The sequence below is a fragment of the Calliphora vicina genome, chromosome 2, assembly GCF_958450345.1.
Source record: "Calliphora vicina chromosome 2, idCalVici1.1, whole genome shotgun sequence".
Taxonomy (NCBI): Eukaryota; Metazoa; Arthropoda; class Insecta; order Diptera; family Calliphoridae; genus Calliphora; species Calliphora vicina.
The window spans coordinates 74,610,539-74,622,131 of NC_088781.1; positions in this window are offsets into that span (position 1 = coordinate 74,610,539).

The following is an 11,593-nucleotide window of genomic DNA, read 5'->3' on the forward strand; positions in this document are numbered from 1 at the left end:
TACGTGATGCATTTATATCCGGTAAGTATGTGTTTACATTCCTAGAATTGCCTCTCATTTCATTATTTTCTACTGATATGTTATTTCTATTTTCTCTCGACACATTAGGCGTCTCAGTCTGGGTAGGAGCAGATGTCGCTCTAGTTAGAACATTAACAGCCTTCGTTAGATCACCTATTGTTTTTCTAACTTCAGTCATCTCTTCCTGAACCATTTTTCTAACTTTGTCCTCTAGGGACCTCTGGACAACTAACGCCTCATCAGCGACCATTTCCCTAACACCTGGGCCTATGTTACCAACAACCGCATTTGTTTCAACTGAGGGTGCACGAAAACCTGAGTCCGGCGTTTGATTGGAAGTATTCCCATGTGCCGAAGCCATTATTGTACCAGATAAATCCGTAAATTGGGATCCTACGTTCATATTCTCATTGGAATTAGCCATATTATACTTTGGTTTATTTACCCTTCTTTGTTTTGGGTCAGTGTGGATCGATGACCGATTTAAATCAAATTCAGGTAACCTATTTCTTTTTCTATTACCGTTCACTGATTTCCTATTGGTTTCAATACTACTATTTCTTTCCTTGTTTTTAGCTTGGTACCTGGTCTGAACGCTCATCACATCAAAACTCTAAATTCTAATATAATTTATGTTTTCTAATTAAGCTGGTTAACGTATGTATGTAGTTTATAATGAAGTTTTTATAAAAAGGTAGATATGAGAAATAATATTCAACCAAAGTAAAATATTAATTAATATAAAAACGAGTAAAAATTTTAATTAATAAAAATATCGGAACTCATGCAAAAAAAAGTTGAATCCTAAAACCTATGATTTATAACTAATATTGTTAAATAGATAAACTAACAAAATAAATTGAATATAAAAAATCCTAAAATTTATAATTTATAAATAATATTGTTAAATAGATAAACTAATAAAATAAAATAATTTAATAATAATAAAAAAACAATTTTGTTAAATAAATCAATTGATATAAATACTTAAAAGAAAACATAAAAATACTATACGAATAGAATTTTACTATGATTATTACCTATATAAAATCTACCAAACAAAATGTAATAAATTATTAATATCAAAAATATACATAAACTTAACAAAATAATTATCATGTATGAATTCAAAAGCTCAATAGTTTAATCTAATGTTAATTAAAATTTCTTAATAGTTCTCTGGATAAAAGGGGCGGTAAAAGATAGGTGGTGGTGCATGCGGATATTAAAAATTGGCTCTCTCTACACAGAGAGTTTCTGTACTGATGTCTCTCATTCATTAACAAAAAAAAACAACATTTTTAGACTTGAATACCTATTGACATTTTCATATTAAAGTATCAATGACCTACTTGAGAACATTTTAATACAACAGACCTCAAATAATATTATCGAGCGGCTATTAAAATGTTTCCCCATCAGGTTGTAAACAAGATCTATAGTAATTTAAAATATTTATATAAAATTTATTATTAGGTTGACTTTGTGCTCTTATAAGGTCATTACTATTCTTGAACTCTTATGTTCATAGTCACACCTAATTAGTGGTAAATTCTTCTAATTTCAAATCTGTATACCATTAATGACCTGTACTATTATCTTCCAGAAATATTACCTAGAACGGCTACAGATCCTAATTTGGCATCAGATTTGGACTAGAAGAATTTAGTATGTCTATGGACTTATACTCTAGCGGACTATTGTGTTGTGTCTAGATCTTTATACACAACTTTTTTTCGAAATAGGCGTTACACGCCAATACTTCTTTAGTTTGGGCGCCATATTGTTACGTGCCCTTTGGGAGCACTAGACTGAACCATGGCCGACTAGCTTTCAGCATGACTCACCCAGAAGTGGTCCCTCCCTTCACTCTAGCCTCAGGACTGTAGCAATAAAAATGAAAATAAAAAAATAAACAAACAGAAACTAACATGACTTCACTACAATAAGACATCAATACAATAGGAGGTAGATGTTACTCCAGCCGCCCTTCCCAACCATGGTTACGAATATCCGGACTATAGACTAACACCCATAACACCGCTCGCAGTTCACCACTTACCTTTTCTTTTCCTACCCCTTAAGTAAATAAACTTAGGCCATCATAATTTCTCTTAAATCTTCATATAATTATATAATTTTATTAAACAAAAAATTAGTATACTCCAAGGCTTATTAGTTTTTTCTATTTTTTTGTACTTTGATATTGTCATAAAAAAAAATTTAAACAAATAAGTGAACATTAAAACATAAAAATTTTAAACTAGATTCAATATCAAAGTACAGAAATTATAACGTTACGATCAACAAAAAAAAATAGAAATGATAAATGAAACTTTAATCTTAAAATTTAATAGAAAAATACAAAACTAACATATAAAAATAACAATCAATAAACATAACTATTCACACTGACAAGTATCAGGCGTTTCTACATGCCATAAGAAAAGTAATCTTTTCAGTTATTTATTTTTCCCTTTTTTTTTAAAAAAAAAATAATAATTTTTTTATAAGATATTTTTATCCTATGATTTGACAGAGCTCTCTAAAATCAATATCAAATATCTAGTATGTAGGGGATAGTATTTTCCTTTTTCTATTTAACACTGAAACGCTTCGATTTTGATACCTGTTGTGAGACACAGTACTAATATAAATTGACAGTTACTTAAAAATACATAAACCTACACTTAAAAATTAATTACTAACTTAATTATCTAAATCTTATTTTTTTATTATATCTACTTCAATTTTAATGGTGACACAGTGTTTATTATATAAACTTCAGCTTCTTTTATGCTGTGTGGACGTTTTTACTCGTTTTTTTATATTTTATTTTGACGGTATTTTCAATAAATTATTAAATTGGCTTTTTAATTATGCATTACCTTATTAATTCTAGGGGAAGAGGCTTTTTATGGAGAACCTTTAATGAGTCACTTCCCAGGAAGTTTCCGGTTTCTTATTGAATTTTCTCTGGTCCTGCTCTAGATAGAAACCAGTCTCAAGCTGTTTATTGAAAAACCAAACATAATCAGACTCTCAAACTAAATTTAATATGCATATAAGCTAACTTACGTTCTCCAATCTATTGATAATAAATAACAGGAACATTAAACTTCGTACTCCTTCTTAAACAAATATTATATTTAGCCTATCAAAAAAAAATGAACGCATAAATTACGTTGAACTAACTAGTTCTCCTGTATATCATTAGCTCACCTTCGTTTATAATTATTTCGACACTATTAATTCGTCACTAATTCTTAATATTCTTATTTAATAACCACTGTTTAAAAATTTGTTTTTCTTTGCGCACTGTCTTGTGTCGACTTTATTTTTCAACGTCCAGAACTGAAATAAACCCAAATACCAAAAATGGCTAAGGCTGGATTGGGTTAATCAAGTCTTCCAATAGAGCCATCTTTATTTTAAATTCCCTCTTAATTCCCTAATATACGTGCATTTATCCTTTTCTAACATGAACATTAACATTTGTCCCTTTTTGCCTTCAAATTTACTTATTTGTCCCGCCCCTATATAACAATTAAAACATTAACACAAAAAGGAAATAAATTCATTCATCCGTCTTACTACGTTACCTACTGTAAACACAAAACTAAATTAATTCACAATAGTAAAAATAACAACACTACAGATCAAACGTTAACCAACACTGAACACCATATGTTTCATTTTTCAAGAAACAAAAAGTCAAATGGTATTGTATGTATTGTTTCAATACATTTTTAAAATAATTTATTAATTTTTTACTTTTCTTTTATTTTCAGGTTGATACAGCGGGGCTTAACTGCGACTCGTTAGTTCGGACGGTCGCATGAACAAGGTTTCCCCCCCTGTTGCCAATGGTCTACTGCGGATTGGCAATCCCCAGTACACACAAGGTAGACCATTCCGAACATAAAATTATAAAAATAAATAGAAATGATAAATAATTGAGGAGCACGGCCATTGGGTAATGCGGTAGGTACGCTGGCCATGAGGGATAGTGCTCGCCCCATCAGTTTTCCCTGGCACCCCCACGCAAAATTCTCTTCAGCGTACCCCCTACATTCGGCACCCACGAAAACCCACCGCAACAACTCTCTTATTTATAAAAAAAATATCATTTTCTAAGCAGTAAATATTACTGACAGTAGCATAAATTCCAATATTGACGTTTTCGAAGAGATTACGCAAAGAAAATGCTGTGGCCCCCAGCATATTATTTGCTTAAATTGCCTTGGCAGTCAATGTGTTAAAAGAGTTTGATACATAATTATTTTCATCCTCGTGTTAATAATTTAGGAAAAAAGTAATTTTTTATATGAGAAAAGTGCATTTCTGGCTTTTATAATTTCACGATTAATGTGTTCATTAAAATATAAGAATTTATCTAGATAAATACCAAGGTACAATTTGCTTATTTGGGATAGCTACATTATCAAATGACTTTATATTAAATGATTTCCAATTACGTTTGACTTCGTTATTACATTTACCGACTGGGGGACGAAAAATAATTGTTTCGCATTTTCCAAGATTTATTTTCATTTGCCAATCCATTGCATATTTTTCTATGATATGAATTGCTCTTAGGTTATTAGCGTTACTTGTGTCTTTATTCTTTTTTGGGATGATGATTACTTTGGCTTTTTTCCATGCGAGAGGAAAACATGAGTTATTGAGTATATTGTTAAAGAGAATACAATATGCCATAATAATTTGTTCTGGAATATTTTTCAAAACAATGTTAGGAATATTGTCAAGAAGAATGTTTATTTCTCAGATTTTTGAAAATATACATAATTGTGTCTTTTGTTGCAAAATAATTATCTGTCAGTCAGTTCGTTGGATTTTTTCGATTCAGAAAATGTTTTTTTCTTCCAAAAATGTGTAGAAACAATTATTAACTTGTATATGTAAGTTATTGTCATTATTTATCTCTTTATGAGAGTAAATTGACTCTAAGAAATATCCAATTATGTTTAATTTCTGGTCATTATCTGACAACAAATAGTCAATAGTATTTATATCCCTTTCTAAAGTTTGTCGGTCTATTCCTGCATTCGTAATTATCTTTCATTATCATTTGGAATTCTTATAAAGTCCAAATTAAACGGTTTATTAACCTTAAATTGTTTTTTAATTTCGCTAAACATAGCAGAAGAGTTTCTATGATCAATCTGTACTGCGATTCACTAACTTTTATAACGATAATCGTATCGTTAAAATAAATATAACGAAAATTTATCGAATTTGCTATTCAGTAACATTTTTAACGACATTCGCTGTCGGTTGAAGTCAGCTGTTACTTTATGCAGTTTTTCTTTCGTTATGTTAGCGACAATAATTTAAGTTGTGTTTATTTAATCGATAAAGTGTATTTGCAATTTTTTCGTCGTCATCTTCATCATCTTGTAGCTGGAACTATCATCATCTTGTAGCTGGAACTATCATAAAAATAATGGAAACACATTTTTGTTTACTTAAATTATTAATATTTACAATAAAATATAAAAAATATGGGAATTTGACGATTATAGTACTACTAATTATTCAAGTACTTATTTTTGTTCGCGATGTCCCAAAAGTAATCCATTACATTTTGGCAGGAAATAAGTTGTTTTGTTAGTAGAATTATTTATAAAATTATGTATTTACTAAAAAAAAAATAAAAAAATGCAAGTCGCAGCCAAGTGTCGAACCAACAACCTTCCGATTGCTAGTCAACGTTGTACTCACTACACCACTGGTTAATTATTTCATTATGTGTCAAATAATGGTTTTCTACTTTTAGCTTATTTTGATATTTTGTAGACAGAGATGTTATATCTTCAACAATCGTTAAAAATAAATTACTGAATCACACTATCGTTACTGCAAGCGATTATTTATGTCGATAAACATTACGATTGTCGGTTCGTTAAAAGTTAGTGAATCGCACTACTGCTGGAGTTTATCGTTAAAATGTTTATTTACTGCATGTACGAAATTGTCGTTTATGAGTTTTCTAATTAGTTTTAATTTGTTTTTCAGCAGGTTTAACTCAGATTGTGTCAAAATTATTTCCATCCTGTTGTATTTTTTGATTGATGTTATTATTTTGCTCTTCTCATCTTGTAATTTTTTTTATTATATTATTAGTAAATTTTCCAATTTGGTTATGATCTTTATTTTTTGGAATAAAGATTCCATTGAGATTTGAATAAGTTGGTTAAGTCTACAAAGATAAAAGTCTATTTCTAAATTTGATAGGTTTCTATTATTTGGAAAAGTATCTTCAAAATGGGAAATCATATAATTTTTAAATTTCTTCCAATTAGCTTTACCAAAGTTTAATTTTGCATTGCATAATGTCTTGAAAAACGTAAGCGGGTTATCATTATCTACATTTAATATTTCAATTTTAAGCGCGTTGTAATCTAGGGTTTCAAGACAGTTTATGGAATTGTTCAGTTTATGTTTAGTTATTCTTGAGTCTGCTAGACATACACTGATGGACGAAAGTCACCGCCATTTCCCTTCAGAATGTTTAAAGGACTACCACGTTATAAATATAATTGAAACACAAAATTTTATTTTTTCAACAAAAACAATAATTCAATTTAATTATACTTCAGTTAAAACAAGTCTTTTTAACTTAACCTAATTTACAAATACGTACCGTGGCGAACCTTTACACATCCTAAAGAGGAAATGGCGGTGAATTTTGTCCATCAGTGTAAGTCTAGATAAGAGTAACAACGAGGATATGTAGGATAATTTGAAGCATATAATTTACATCTAAACATAATTTCATTGTCCGAAAGCCATTCCCTTAATTTATTTCCTTGAGCATTATATGAAGCGTTGCCCCAATCACTATGTTTACAATTTAAATCTCCAGCTAATATGTAGTAGTGATTTGGGTTGTTTAATTTTAAACTATGAAAGAGTTGAAGTAATTCAGATTTAAATGATTTACAATTTTTTCCGGAATGGAAATAAGCAGATATTATAAATAACATTTTATTTGCTAGTAATGGTATTTTTATAATACATGTTTCTAGATCATTGGTAGGCAAAAAGAGGCATTTAATTTGTGTGCTCTTCTGGGTAAAAAATAAAATATCCACAACAACATCAAGAAACTGAATGAATTGTGTGTATTTTTACGCTCTATTACGCTCTTTTGTTCACATTCGGGTTGTTTGACGAAAATCATCGTAACCTGAACAATATGAACGCCTACTATGGTTCTAGATGTTCAAATTTATTAATAATATTGTTAGTAAAACTACTATATTTTATATATTTTTTAATTAATATTGCGTTTCCACCTCCCCTTTTAGCATCTTTTATATATTTTCGTATCATTATATAGTTTTCAAAATGTAATTTATGATTAGAATTAAGTTTAGTTTCATTAAGCAAAAGTAAATCAGGATTGTGCTTATTTAAAAAAGTGTTAAATCATAACGTCTACTTAGCTTTATTAGTGAATTAACATTTATATGCCATTGTAATTTCTTAAGATTCTAGTATTGAAAAAATTGTGACAATTCTTGACGTTTGTAGTTGAAGTTGTTTATAAAGATTCAGTATTTGGTTGGATAAGTTTTGTATATTATTATTTAGTTGTTCCAATACATTATTGATTGAGTTATTGATATTTTCCATTTGAGAATTGTTAATATTTACCACATTGGCAAAGCTAACATTATTGTTTGTGTGAAAAAAAGAGTTATTTGAACGATTATGAGATAAAGTTTGCTTCCTATCACGTAATTTTTGTTGCAGTTCTATATACTTTTGACATCCTCTATAGGATGCTGGATGACCGTATTTGTGGCATAATACACAAAAGAGTTTATCCCTTTCATCTTCCGATACTTCAGTCAGTGAACATTTTCCGATGTCATGATTTTGGTTGCATTTGACGCATCTGCGAGGTAAGTAACAATTTGCGGCACTATGGAGAAAACGTTGACAATTCCTCCATTGAGTTATTTCGGGTTTTTTAGGGCTTCCCAACTCACACATCGATATAGGAGGCTTTTTATAGTTTTAAGCTCATTTGGTTTACTCTCTTCGCTAATTTGTATTATATAAACGGGCAACTTTTGACCTGAATTATTGGTATTTTTGGTAGTAAATGGTTTTACATTTAAAAAATTTAAATTTTCATTTTCGAATTTTTTTAATTCTTCCAATATTTTCTTTGGCTCAAGATTTTGTTTTCACATCTTTAGGTGTAAATGAATAAAACCTTGGTTTTGTTTTCTCTAGATATGCTTTGATTCTAAAGTAATCATCGGCTGTTGATGTATATAAAGAAATTTTATTATTGTTTACTTCTTTTATTTTGAAGTCAGAAATGTTTAACCCATCTTTAATGAATTCAATAAGATTTTTAGGTTCCACATCATATATGTTTAAAGGCGGCATTTTTTTTAATTTTGTTTTGCTGATTTCTTTTGTTTTCATTATCTATATATATAAAAGAGTAACGTTACTGACTGACTGACTGACTGACTGATTCATCATCGCACAGCCCAAACGGCTGAAGCTAGAATCATGAAATTTTAACTGTGGGTTCCTCCCTCCCCAAAACGATCCGATAAGAAGGGATTTTTGGAAATTCGAACGTTTAGGGGGTAAAAAGGGTAAAAACGGGTAAATTCGGTAACCTTATATCTTCAAAACTAATAAAGATACAAAAAAACTTAAAATTGCATGTTACTTCATCTAAGAAATAAGCTGACAGGTGTTTCGTACTTTATTCGAAATTCGAACATTTTAGGGGAGAAAACGGGTAAAAACTGTATTTTGGTACTTTTTTGGCACCCTATGTATCTTTTAGACCAATAAACATATAAACAAATTTTAAATCGCATTCTTTACTTATCAAAAAATAAAAAATATAAGTTTGGTACTTTTTGGAAATTCGAACCCTTAAGGGATAAAAATTGTGTTTATTTTTGGTACTTTTTCATAAAATATGTTTTTTTATAATTTGACATAGACATACGAATATTTTATTATGGACTCCCACCACGATGCAGATTTTTATTTGAATAAAATTTTACCACCGCAATGGGGATAAAAAAGGTACCAAAAAGGGGATAAAATCGGGAAAATACATTTTATTTGAAACTATTAAGCCAATTTTGATAATTGTGTTAACATTGGCTCCTGGATTCATACAAAAATTAACTAACAATATATTATTTGGAACTCGAGTGTATAGGTGTATATTGGGCCAAATCCGGTAAACAATTTGGTACTTTTTTTAAAACATATTTATTATTGGGCACATTAACACAGATTTTAATATTTTGAGACATGCATGTAGCATAAACAATTTTGGCAAAATGGAATATTTTTAAATTTCAAACTTGAGGGGTGTTCAAGGAAGAAAAGGGAAATTGGTACTTTTCTCCTAATGGTACTTTTTTAATTTTTAAATTAATTCAGTTATCGACATTAAAGTTAGCTGATATGTATCTGAGTGAAGTTAGTGTTAGGAATAGGGGATAATATTTAGGTACCAAAATGTGTGAACTGAACTATAGGTACTTTTTTGTTCTTCTAATGGTACTTTTTTGAAATTTCTATAACAATGGACTTAGAAACATGAAATTAAACATATATGGTCCTAAGTGAGTGAGAATTCTAGGGGAGACTTTTTGGTACTTTTTCTTTATTGGAATGGTACTTTTTGTAATTTCTTCAACAATGAACCTAGAAACATGAAATAAAGCTTATATATACAAACCGAGTGAGTGGGAAACCACAAGTGTGGGTTTTTTGGTACTTTTTCTATATTCTAATGGTACTTTTTTGAATTTTCTATAACTATGGACTTAGAAACATGAAATTAAGCATATATGGTCCTAGGTGAGTGAGAATTCTAGGGGCTTTTTGGTACTTTTTCTTTATTCTAATGGTACTTTTTTGAATTTTCTATAACAATGAACTTAGAAACATGAAATTAAGCATATATGGTCCTAAGTGAGTGAGAATTCTAGGGGGAGACTCTCTGGTACTTTTTCTTTATTCGATTGGTACTTTTTGTAATTTCTTCACCAATGAACCTAGAAACATGAAATAAAGCTTATATGGAACCGAGTGAGTGGGAAACTACAAGTGGGTGCTTTTTGGTACTTTTTCTATATTCTAATGGTACTTTTTGAATTTTCTATAATATAATGGACATAGAAATATGAAATTAAGCGTATATGGTCCTAAGTGAATGAAAATTCAAGCGGATACCTCATGGTACTTTTTTTAATAGAAATATGAAAGTAAGCATATACATATGGTCCTATGTGAGTGAAAATTCAAGCGGATTCGAATGGTACTTTTTGTAATTTCTTCACCAATGAACCTAGAAACATGCAATAAAGCTTATATGGACCCGAGTGAGTGGAAATCCACTTTTTGGTACTTTTTCTATATTCTAATGGTACTTTTTGAATTTTCTGTAATAATGGACATAAAAATATGAAATTAAGCGTATATGGTCCTAAGTGAGGGAGAATTATAGGGGGAGACTTTTTGATAATTTTTTTTTATTTCTAATGGTACTTCTTTGAATTTTCTATAACAATAGACTTATTAGTACTTTTTCTTTATTCGAATGGTACTTTTTGTAATTTCTTCACCAATGAACCTAAAGCCATGAAATTAAGCTTATATGAACCCGAGTGAGTGGGAAACCACAAGTGGGGGATTTTTGGTACTTTTTATATATTCTAATGGAACTTTTTTAATTTTTTGTAATAATGGACATATAAATATGAAATTAGGCGTATATGGTCCCATGTGAGTGAAAATTCAAGGGCATACTTCGTGGTACTTTTTCTTTATTCTCATGGGTACTTTTTTGAATTTCCTATAATAATGGACCTAGAGTTTCCAAAAAATCGAAGAATTTCAAAACCGCGGTTTCGTTTTTTTTTTGGTTTTGTGATAATTTTTAAATATTAATTGTTATAGAAACAAAATTAGTTGATAATATAGGAAATGATATACATATCTAAAATTCAAACTTGACGGGTTATGGTGTAGTGAATGCGAATTTAAAAGTGATAATCAATGGAACTATTTGTTTATTGCAATGGTACTTTTTGAATATTTTATAATAATAAACCTAAAAATTTTAAATTAGGCGCACATTATGCATTTTCTACAATAATGGACCCAGAAATATGAAATTAGACATTTTCAATTAGATTCACAAAGTGAGACTTGTTACTATTTCTTTCTTCTAATTGGGGTGGCGAAGCGCACCGGGTCAGCTAGTTTGTAATATTTTTATTCGCTGCTGTTGTATTTGTTGGTACATTTGTGGATGATGAAGGTCTTTCTTTCTCTTGAATATATGTTTCGAACTTCTGAAGAAGATCTTTATTACAGTTGTTGTCGTTGTCGAGAACATACCAATAGTTGTTTTTAAGTGTTTAGGCATTGGATTAATTTCCAAATCACTTCTTCTTTTTTTCTCATTACCTATTTTGGAATTGATATTGTTTGTTTTATTTATACTGTTATTATTATTATTAATTTTGACATTATTTAATTCTGA